Raw genomic sequence first — 12,351 nt, 5'->3', positions numbered from 1 at the left:
TTTTTTTTTTTTTATATAAAAAGTTCAAAACCTAAAAAGAACTAAAAGTCTTCAAAATTTTACCTAAAATATGTTTTCTAATATTTGAGCACATATAGATAATCATTAACTATGAGAGTATTTGCCCTTTGCTAATTATCCTATTTAAGGAATTCTTTTCTAATTTTGCACTTAAACATTAATTAATTCTTTTTAAATTTTTATATATAACTAAAAAAATTAGTGAAAAGAAGACCATTAAATTGTGAATAAATTTGAGTCTAATTACATGTGAACCAATAAAAATAATGTCATGTATCTAATTTAAATAAAATTATATTTCACATCAAAATTTGTTAAAAGGAGGAGATATTTTTGGACTTAAATTTAATGTTAAGGGCATTTTTGATCCAAATAGGTGGATGGAGGGGTATTTTTGAACCAATAGAGGAAGAAGGGCATTTTTGAGCCATTTCTAATACATTAAGGGTATTTTTGAGCCAAATAGATGGATGGAAGAGTATTTTGAGCCTAAAGGTGGAAGGAGGGTATTTGTGTACCATTTTCAATAGTTGAAGGGTATATTAGACCCTTTTCCTTTAAATATATATTCTTTTGTTCATTAGCAAATAATTTTATAAAAATATATTATTATATCAGTCTATATATGTTTTACTAGAAATAAAAAAGAATTATATATGTGATATTCATATAAGGCTTTGAACGCACAGTTTTTTTATTCACTTATGGATTGTAGGTGTAATCACAATTGACGTGAAAAAATTATTTAAAAAATAAATTTTTGGAAAGAGATTGAAGTACATTAAACGGCCAGTGTAAAGAACTTTTACTATATTGTTTAAATATATTTATATGTAAGCTTTCATGAAAAATGAGATTTGTAATCTTAAAAATAAGATATATAATACTCCATCCATTACTTTTTATTTGCTCATTTGGGTTGTATTTCTAAATATTTGCTCCTTTAATCTTTCAAGAATACTTTGAATAAAATATTCCTTATTATGCCCTTGTTCAATAAAATGTTATCGTATTGATTTGAAAAGAGGTATAAAATTTAATTAGGGGTATATTAGTGAAATTATTTTTAATTTATCCCCTTATATAATTTTCAAATAAAATAGAAAAACAAAAATATTAAAACTAGTTATTTAATTCAAAAAAATATGTTTGACCTGAAGTTAAAATAAGCATTGAAGCATATTATATTTTAATTTTAATCAGGGCAATTTAAATAAGTTGTAAGCTATTCTTTGATTTTATAAAAATAAAAAATATAGTTTTTTTAAAGTGTGATCTCTATTATCATTTTCTATCGTATTTATTTATAAATATTAATTTATTTTTTAATAAACTAATTAAATAACGATAAATATATTTAAAACTGTAATATTAGGCCCATAAAAAGAGCCCTTCATATCGTGTATGTGTGTGTGTGTGTGTATATATATATATATATATATATATATTGTCATAGACTATATACATGTTTTGGGATGAAAGGATTCAACCCTTAGAATAGCGGAGGGAAAGTTGACTATTGAGTTCAATTTTGACCATTATCTTCATATCTGTAATAGTATGAAAAGAAGGGCTCGAGATACCTCTCTGTTGCCTATGTTAGCCATGAAACAAATAAAAGGAAACGATCCAAATGACAGATCTTATCAGTACAAACTGAACAACAAGACTAGGTAGTGGTGTCTGTTCTCCCTTCCCTAATTGTCAATGTCAAAAGAAAGGCAAGATGGGAATTGTAAAGGCTACAAGCTGAAAACCAGTAAAAATGCAACTGTAAATTTCTATAAAAGAAACTGCAATGAAGAAGGAGAAACCAAAACTTTTTTAGTTCTCAATTTTTCTTAGATAGTTCATTAATAAACAAAAATAAAAATATCTCACACTAAATTATGACATATGTGGCTCACTAACCACCACTCATTTTAATTAAAAGACTTTTCTCCTACAAAAATATCTACTATCTAGGAGTGTCTAGAGAAATCTTATTTCCTAACACTCCTTAAGATTTTTCATTGAAACTCCCTGCAACATCATTTGAAATTCAAACTTGTTGGCGGGAAGAGCCTTGGTTAGAAAATCGGCTTACTGTTCTTCACTTTTGTAATGCATCAACTTAATTTTACTATTCTTCTCGGTATCTCGTAATGCATGAAATTCGATGTTAATATGCTTCGTCCTTCCATGTTGCACTGGGATGTTCAGCCACATCAACTGATTTATTGTCCACATAGATCACTGTCGTTTTTTGGGCAAAAATTCTAATTTAAACAAGATTTTTCTCAACCAAATTCCTTGATTTGTAGCAGATGGAACAACCACATACTCGACTTATGATGAATATTGAGCTATAGTATTTTGCTTCTTTATGCTCCAAGAAAAAGTGCCTAAACCAAATGAAAAAGAGTAACCAAATGTGCTTTTATAATCGTCCAAACAACCAACTCAGTCACTATCTTAATAACCAATAAGAGATCTCATTCTCCACACTTCTATACCAAATTCCATAATCTGTTTTCCCTGTAATATACCTCAACACCCTTCTAGCAACTTTAAAATTCTTGATTATGGGATATTGCATATATCGAGACAATAAACTAGAAGCAAACATCACATCTGGTCGGGTAGCAGTCAGATACAACAAGCTTTTAATAAGGCTTGTATATAGTTTTGAATCTACCCTCTCTTCCCCATCATCATTCATTAACTTTTCATTCACAACAAGTGGAGTTCCAGGTTTGCACTTATCAAGCTTGAACTTTTTTAAAAAATTCAAGGCATACCTCTTTTAGGATAAGAAAATTCCTTTTGAAGATTGAGAAATTTTTATTCCCAGGAAAAACTTCATCTCTCCTAGATCATACATTTCAAAAACTTTTAGCATCACATTTTTAACTTCTTGAACTGCAAGAGAATCTTCACCTGTGATCATTAAATCATCAACATAAATGGATATCACAATCAACCTCCCACTAACTTGCTTTTTGAAGTATAAATTAGGTTCATTTAGGTTTCTGTTGAAGCCTTGAGACAACAAATGAGTATCCAGCCTACTTACAAATCAGATCATGATATGATCAAGTGCTTTCTGGGTCGTCTCAGACCTTCTAATTGGTATTTATCTCCAAAATGCTTGGAGATACACATACAAGGTTTGCTTGTTACTAATATAGTGTAGTTTAAGGCCATAGAGAGCCTTTTTAAGTTTATACACCTTATCTTCTTCGCCTGCAGCTATGAAACCTTCAAGTTGTTCAACAGAAATATTTTCCCCAAGAAATCCATTTAGAAATGCAGATTTGACATCTAAATGGTAAATTTTCTACTTGTATTGTGCTGCAAGAGAGACTAAAAATCTTACTATTTCATGCCTTACGACAGGAGAAAACGTATCTCCAAAGTCCACTCCAGGCTATTGGGAGTAGCCTTTAACTACAAGTCTGGATTTATGTTTAAAGATGGAGCCATCTGGATTGAACTTGGTTCTATAGACCTATTTGATACCAATGATATTCTTCTTTTCTGGCTTATTAACCAGCTCCTAAGTATCATTTTTATTAATCATGGAAAGATCCTCCCCTATTGAAGAAATCTAAACTTTATGGCTTGCTGTTTCTTCAAAATAGGATGGTTTACCAAAAGCAAAATTGCATTGCTCATAAACTTTAGCTAGTGACCTGGTCTCAAAGCTGGAGAATTAGTTGTCAATTCAACATCTGAATAGTGTTCTGTTCGAGCAATAAGACTGGAAGAAATGTCACTCGTCTGCTGATTTAGAGCTGCAACTGAAGTACTCCCATCTTGTTTCTTTACAATAATACCCGGATCTCAATTATAGTGGCTAGACTCGTCCACCATAAGATCTTTGTTTGTAAATACCTTTTTGGTGCTAACGTTATACACTTTGTATCCTTTTGCAAATGTGCTATAACCCAACAAAATGCATAGTTCTGCCTTGTTGTCCAATTTTCTCTTTTAGTATCCGGAACATAGGCATAACACACCGAACCAAATACTTTGAAGTGTCTCACAGATGATTTTATACCCTTCCATGCTTCAAATAATGTCATATCTTGGAGTACTCTATTTGGTAATATTTTCATCAAATAGATTACAATATTGACTATCTTACCCCAAAAATATTTAGACATCTTCTTTTCCGCCAACATGCGTCTCGCCATCTCAATCACCATTTTGTTCTTCCTCTCAGAAACCTCATTCTATTTTGGAGTGTAGCTAACAATAAATTGTTGTTGAATACCCAAATCTTTACTATACTTGCTGAACTGATGTGAAGTATATTCAGTTCCATTATCTGACATGATATACTTCAACTGATAGCCACTATCTCTTTCAACCATAGCCTTGAATTCCTTGAAAACTAAAAACACATGAACTTTGCTACTTAGAAAATAGACCCATGTCATTCGAGTTAGATCATCTACAAAGAGAATCAAGTATTTATTTTCACTCAAAAATGGCATCCTCATTGGTCAACATATATCTGTATGAACCAACTCTAGCCTTTTCTTCGCCCTTCAAAGACTTCCTTTAGGAAAGGATCATCTATGCAATTTACCAAATTGACATGACTTACAGGCATCGCGACACATGTCAATTTTGGATACATAAAGCACCATACCCTTGGATCGCATATACACCAATAAACTAAGGTTGTAATGACTGAACCTTTTGTGCCAAAGTCAAGTATCACTCATTTCAACATTGAAAGAGCAACTTCCAGCAGAATAGCATGAAATTAGAAAGAAATTACCAATCATGTTAATTTTAGCTACTTCACATCCTTTATGATTATAAATGACACACTTGTTATCCTTAAAGTTAAGTGAATAATTATTATGAGGCAATTGAGCAATACTTAATAAGTTTTGAGACAAGCTTGACACAAAAAGAACATCACTTACAATTTTCATACCTTCATTCGTAGGAAATTTCATTGACCATCTTCCTTGATCTTGCACTAGTGCACCATCTCTAAGTTCACTTTGGTCCTATCAGACCTGTCTATGCTAACAAATAGATTTTTATCAATATCCATGTTCCTTGTGCACTCACTATCGACATCCCAATTATATTTATCAACATCTGATGTATGTGAAGCCATGAATACCTCCTTCTCTGATTTTTCAATTTGGTGATCTTTCGCGAAATTTGCTCATTGGGAAGACTGACCACTTTGAGTTTGCTTTTGCCTGTAATACTTCTCAATATATCCATAGTACTTACAATATCTACATTGAATGGGAGACCTCTTGGACTTCTGTCAATAATTCTTCTTCAAGTGGTTTGTATTCTTACAAATACCACAAGGTGAAAATTTTTCTTTCCTCGACGATTCACCTTGGTATCACCAGATTTCACCTCTCCAGAGTGGTCTAAAGAGATTTTTTTTGCCTTTTTTTGTTGCTTGAATTTATGCCTTACTTGAAAGGCATCTTCGACTGTCCCTTCACTTCTCATAGTTACCCGTTGCTCTTGGATTTGTAATTTAGAGATCAACTCAGCTATTGAAAGAGTAGTCAAGTCACAAAACTCTTCAATAGCTAAAATTTTTTATTCGAACTTGTCTAGAAGGCTGACTATGATCTTCTCTACAATTTTCTAATCTAGAAAGTTTTCACCAAGTATTCTTATTTGGTTCACAATATCCATCAGTGTGGAAGAGTATTCTTTCACACTATCCTAGTCCTTCATCTTCAAGAGCTCAAATTCGCTCTTCAAAGTTAAGACCTTGATAGACTTTACTTTGTTGCTACCTTCAAACTCCCCCTTCAACTTATTTCAGGCTTCTTTGTCTATTTCACAAGCCATAATTCTTGTAAAGATCACTTTCGTAAGACTTGAATGTATGCAAGTGAGAGCTCTTGAAGATCTAGTCACCAACTTATCATACTTTTTTATTTCCTTGAGAGTTGTATTATCTCTCAATGGATGGACAACAGATTCTCATCTCTCAACGATATCCCACAAGTTGAGAGTCTTCAAATAAGTCTTCATTTTAATAGCCCAAAAATAGAAATTCTCTCCCGAGGAAGTCAGAGGACCCATTGTTGGTTGATTTTCTAGTGCCATGATTTGCAAATAGATTCAAGAAAACCAAAAGAAAGATGAACCAATCATCTGAAAAACAGATTCAGATACCTTAAGAAATGGGCTTTGATACCATGTCAAAAGCAAGGCAAAATGGGAAACACAAACGCTACAAGAGTAAAAATGCAACTGTCAATTGCTACAAAAGAAACTGCAATAAAGAAGAAGAAACTGAAACTTTTTGAGTTCTCAATTTTTCTTAGATAGTTCATTACATAGGTTATATATATATATATATATATATATATATATATATATATATATATATTTATATATTTACAAATCACAAAATAAATAAAAATATCTCACTCTAAACTATGACATATGTGACTCACTAACCACCACTCATTTTAACTCTTTTCTACTACAAAAATATCTAATATCTAGGAGTTGTTAGAGAATCTTATTTCCTAACAATTTTTATAACTACATTCTCCATTTATCACAATCATTATCACATGGTAATTTTTTTCTGACTAAGATCTTTATTTAAAATGCATAAAAATGTTCACACATTTTTAGACAAAAGGATTAAAATTCAGTTGAAAAATTAAAGATACCTACATGATTCCCCTTATTATGGCTGACTTTAAGTTCAATATGATACGTTGAGAATATCTAAGAGCATATATGCACGAAACTTATGATGTCTTTTTAACATTGAGGTCGAGTAACCATTAGCTTCGGACTTGTAGCTGTCACTAGCTTCCACCATCACCAACTTCAGACTCGTCGACTTCACAAGCTTCTTTTCTTCCTGGAAATAGAGATTTGAGGTTAGATTTATACTGTGTTTGATTGGTGAAATAAATTTATATTGGCTTAGTAAGTACAACTACTTGAAAGATATAAGAGCTCAATGATGCTTTAGTTTTGTAATGGGAAATATTTGGGCAAGTGAAAAAAGTTGTTTCAACTGATAAACAAACATATATAACTCTTTGAATATTACTACTCCCTCCTTCCAACAGTAGTTGTTTATTATTGACTTAACACACATGTTAAGATACAATAAATAATAGAGGTTATTTTACTGTATTATCCTTTGAATATAATAAATTTTATGCCTTGGAAAATGCATTGAATGACTAATAGTATTTAATAGATATTGTAAAATGGATAGAAAATGGTAAATTATCCATTGATTTTCCAAACTGGACAAATATTGTTGGACATCTATTTTTAGTATAGTGGACAAGTATTATTCGCCAGAAGGAGTAGTAATTACTTTTAAAAATGAAAAGATAGCACTTGAGAAGGTATTAATGCATCCAACAAGTATTTTAAGTTATGCAACAGGACAAGACAAACATTCAGTTTGAATTAAAGATCTTATGTATAGCTTTATTGAGATAGATCGTCTTTCTCCTTAGCTTTTTTGATTTTTTTCTACTAACAGACATTCCAGACATGGCATACTAACAGATCCAGGACAGAAGTCTTCAGTTCAGGGCGGCGATAAATCTCCATTTCTTTAAGAAATAGAAATTCTAAAAGATTCTTAGTAGAAAGAAGTGGCTCATATATGGTATCTTTCTAAGCTCCAAGTTCTCCAACCAGGAAAATAAAGGCTCATTAGTCATCCTTTCCCGTTGTTCCTCTTTTTGATCACTTCATCCATTGACGAACAATATCTTATCTTTAGTAATTGGAGATTTAGAATCCCTTGGCTAGTTGGAAGTTGGTGAGAGCATAAAGCAGTTATGCGTTCAGCATAATCGAGTTTTAACTGTTCTGGCTGGAAAGTGTTAGTAATTTCTAGTGAAAAGGATATGGGATGACTATTTAAAAAAAAAAGGTTCATAATTGAAAAGGTGGATATGCTGTAGCCTAAAGTAATCCCTTGTTTTAGCTATTTGGCCCAATTGGCACATGCAATCTCTAAAGAATTTTTTGATTCCTACCCATTTTCAAAGCTTATTTTAATTCATAGACACCAAATTTGTTTTTGATTTATTTTTAAGGGTTAGGTCTTGAAAAAGGAAAAAAGTGGGTTAGGGTTGTGGGGTCATGGGTTCCTTTAACATTTTTAAAATTTGGGGAAAAAATACAACTTTTTAAAAACTACCACATGGTTCCTTTTATATTTTTCCATTTTCAAAATATTTACATTAAAATCATTTAATATTTTCAACTACACATTTCTCTTTTCTCAAAACCTTCCTTCTCCCGTTTTGGTTGCTATTTTTTTGAACAAAACAATTCGGTTGATTCTTGCTTCCACAGGCGAAATTTTTGAATTTCTCTTGCTCAGGTAAGTGTAATTTTCTTCCCCAATCAGTTCTAGATCCATTTTACTAATATTTTTCGATGACGCTTTGTGTTGGGGTTCTTCAATTTTGACAAAAATTACACTGTTCTTCGTTGAATCAGTCGAAATTTGAGTGTTTTTAGTTAACATTGTCGATTTCGCATGTTTAATCGGGTTTTACTTTGGATAATGATTAGAAATTTTTTCAATTTTTTTAGTTATATTATGTTTGATTTTGAATTTTTTGTACTGAATTGAACCCATTTTAATGGTGTTCTTGTCGTTGTGAATTGCACTACCAATGTTGGAACTTGAATTGCATGTTTGATATGAGATGTTTTTCTCGTTTTTCTTAATAGACCAGTGGTCAATAGATCGACCACTGCAGATTTGTCTTTGTTGTATTTGTTCGTTTTTTTAATAGACCAGTGGTTGATAAATCGACCAATATAGATTTGTTTTTTGCTGTAGATCATAAATGGTGAAAAGAGTTCATAGAGCGGTTAAAAGGCTTACTTCCACTGCTTCTACCAGCAGAAAGCAAAAATTCGAAGAAGTTTTGAAAACTTCCAAGAGAAAAAAACCCGTAGTCGATGAATCGGAGTCGGAAATTGAATCAAGAATCCTTGTCAATATTTTCGAATATGATGAAAGTAGTGCACACGAGAGTGACGATGCTGGGGATAGCGAAGGTTAAAGCGAGGGGGAAAGCAAAGAAGAAAGTGAAAGTGATAGCGGGGACGGTGAGAATAGGAGAGATAGTGGAGATGGGGAGAGGATCCCCTATCCTTGCCAATTTATGCGAGAGATATCTCCGTTGAGTCGTACGGCCTAACAACTTGGATCGATGATCTTGGCTCTTTTCCTGCAAAGATTTTTGTGAGAGCATGAATGGCTTTGTATCGAGAGTTTAGACGGGTTCTTGTTGAACAAAAGTTGTATTGTGATTTTAAGAAGACATGTTTCAGACACTTGAGGCATATTTCGAAATATTTTAAGTTTAATGGACAGATGGTTCATTATATGTTGCTGCGACGTATAAAAAATAAAAAAAGACTGCTTGAAATTTGGTTTTATGTGAACGGTAAGCCAGCTTGTTTCGACTTAAAGGAATTTGCTTTGATTATGGGGCTAAATTGTTCAACATATCCCCGTGAATCAAAAATGAACAAAGTCCTCCAAAATGGAGAAAGCTTTCATTTTAAGGTGACAAAGAACAAAACCATTATTGCTGCAAAGTTGATTAACCTGATGAAAGGTAATAGACTGAATAATCAATAAAAGTTGAAGTGTTCTTTGGTTTGGTTTGTACACGCGATGCTACTAGCAAAGGATTCAGACCACATCAAGATGGTGACTGATTTAGAATTCTTCGGGGAGTATCCATGGGGAAAAGAGTCCTTTGAGCTGACCTTGAGCTATCTGAAAAAGAAGACTGATCTGACCAAGCAGAAAGAAGCTTTTGTCAAGAGGAATAATGCATTGTACGCACTATTTGACTTTTCCTGGGTGTTTCTGGTACTTATAATTAACCAGCCTATTGATTTATTATAGACTCCTACATATTTATTGATTAATACATAGACATTTCCTGGGTGTTTCTGGTACTTATAATTAACCAGCCTATTGATTTATTATAGACTCCTGCATATTTATTGATTAATACATAGACACTATAGACTTACTTGTGCTTCTATTGATTGCAGGTTTGGATATATGAGGCCTTTCCTCATGTGGGAAGGTACGCCGGTAAGTCGTTGGATTCTTCTCTACCCATTCCTCATCTTCTTTGATGGCACATAGCGAAATGGGACAACATAATGGAAGGCGACCCGTTTAAGTACAAAGAAACCAACACAAAGGTAAAATTATACTTATTATGATATGATACTAATGTTATTATAGTTGTGAATATCTTGTAATTTATTTTTATTTTTTTTGTAGATACCCGTACCTTACCCTTATTGTCCGTCAGATGGAGAAGAGATACATGAAAACTTTTAAGCCATACATAGACGAAGTTAAGGATACGTCCATCGTTGCGTTGAAGGCGCAGCTAAAAGGTGTGACTATCCTGACTTCATCAGCGGAGGTCGCGGATGAAGACGAAGATTTGGGTGTCCACCATTATGTTTCAAGTTCACCACGCACTTGTGATCATGCTGGTTCATGTGGACACAAAACATCACCAGATGTATCAAATAATAATGACCTGCGAGAGCATGTTGCCTTTCTTGAGAAAAGTCTACTGGATATTGCTTCTTTTGTTAGAGATGAGAGGCTACGGAGAATCGATAAGAATAAGAAGAAGTAACAAGAAGAAGGTAAATTAATTTATTTTTTACTCTTTTAATTTAATTTTGTTGTATATGTTTAGTAATCCTTTCAAAACAATACAGTGCACCTCGACAACCCCCCTCTTAGCCGGCATCAAGTAAACCTCGAAGAACTTGCAGTCATAGTGATGGACTGGCTGCAACAGATGAAAAAGGTGAAGAAGAGAAGAAAGAAGAAGAAACGGAAGAGGAGAATGCAGCAAATGAAGAAAAAAAAAAGAAATAGATGAGGAGATGACAGTTGAAGCAGAAGAAGAAAATGAGGAGAAAACAAAAGAAGATAGTGAAAAGAAATCAGTAGAAGAAGAAGAAGAAAAAATCGAGAAGGCAGTTGAAGAAGAATCAGTGGTCGAACAGGAGGTTGAAAACATTGAAGAAGAGAAGAAATCAGTAGAAGAAGAAGAGAAGGAAAATGAGAAGAAAGAAGTTAAAGAAGAGGAGAAAAAACAGGAAGTAAAAGAAGTGGATGTGATGAGCATTGTTGCTGAACTTAGTCAAGAAAACAAGTAGTTTTATGAATTTGTAACAAACAACTTTCTTAATGATTTTTTTTTAGTGATTACTTCTTTAGTGATAATTGAATTACATATATTTCATATGTTTTTTTTAATGATTAGTTCTTTATGGATAATTGAATTACATATATTTGACATGTCAATGATGGCATTTATTGATGAAATAATGTTCAGTTATTTCATTATCTCTTTAGATTAAACAACTGGTTGCATTGCAGTACCAGTTCAGCTGTTGTCCTAATTTATAGTGGTTGATTGGAAACATTATAGAAGTTGTTCTCTATAATTTATAGACTTAACATACTATCGATTGAGTAAATCATAAATTTACTTACCGGAACTATCATGGTTTATAGAGGTCGACGATAGAAGACGTAGACATAATTCTCTATTAATTATAGATTACACCCAGGATTGATTTAAGAAACCTTACGCCTATTTATTTAGTTTTCTATATCCCTATTACACCTTTGCAGAAAGCCAACAACAGTAACAAACCATACAATAAATTTTTTAGGCCTTTCTTTTTTTCCTCAGCCAAAATTAGCCTTTGCTTTACTTGATCCCTCTCCATTTTGACTTCTCTTAGCAATCATTTCAAGTAATCCCTTTGCACTTCGGCTTCTTTTAGCAATGTCATGAGTAGATCTCTATTTTCTTTGAATTTCTGAAGCCTTTAGAGTATATAAAACTTGGAAGCGCCTCAAAAATTTGATTTCGATGGGCTGCTCGTCGGTGAGTCTTCGTCAATCCACTTAAAAAAAGAGCATCCACCATTATCTTTTCCAACCGCACAGTTAAAGAATTTTTGCTCTGGATTCCAATCAGCGCGTGACGTCCTAAAAATAACTGGATTGCCACAATGACATATGTAGGACACTTTTGCATTTCATTTTTGGGATGCTTGAGACATGGTAGTTGTTAACAAAAATTAAAGCCAAAAAAAATGAGAGTGTTAACACAAAAATAACCTTCCTTTTATAGAAGAAAAAAGTGAGATATTACCATTGGGTGTTGATTTGACGTGTAATTTTTTACCGTTGTAAAAATCTGACATTTTCATTTTTTTTTTACTGCTGGTCTTATTTCATAGTCTTTATTTATAATTGATGCCTTCTCA

Source organism: Capsicum annuum, chromosome 10, assembly GCF_002878395.1.
Source record: "Capsicum annuum cultivar UCD-10X-F1 chromosome 10, UCD10Xv1.1, whole genome shotgun sequence".
In the NCBI taxonomy this organism is placed as follows: Eukaryota; Viridiplantae; Streptophyta; class Magnoliopsida; order Solanales; family Solanaceae; genus Capsicum; species Capsicum annuum.
The sequence above is the reverse complement of the archived record's forward strand: the minus strand, read 5'-3'. Positions refer to the sequence as shown.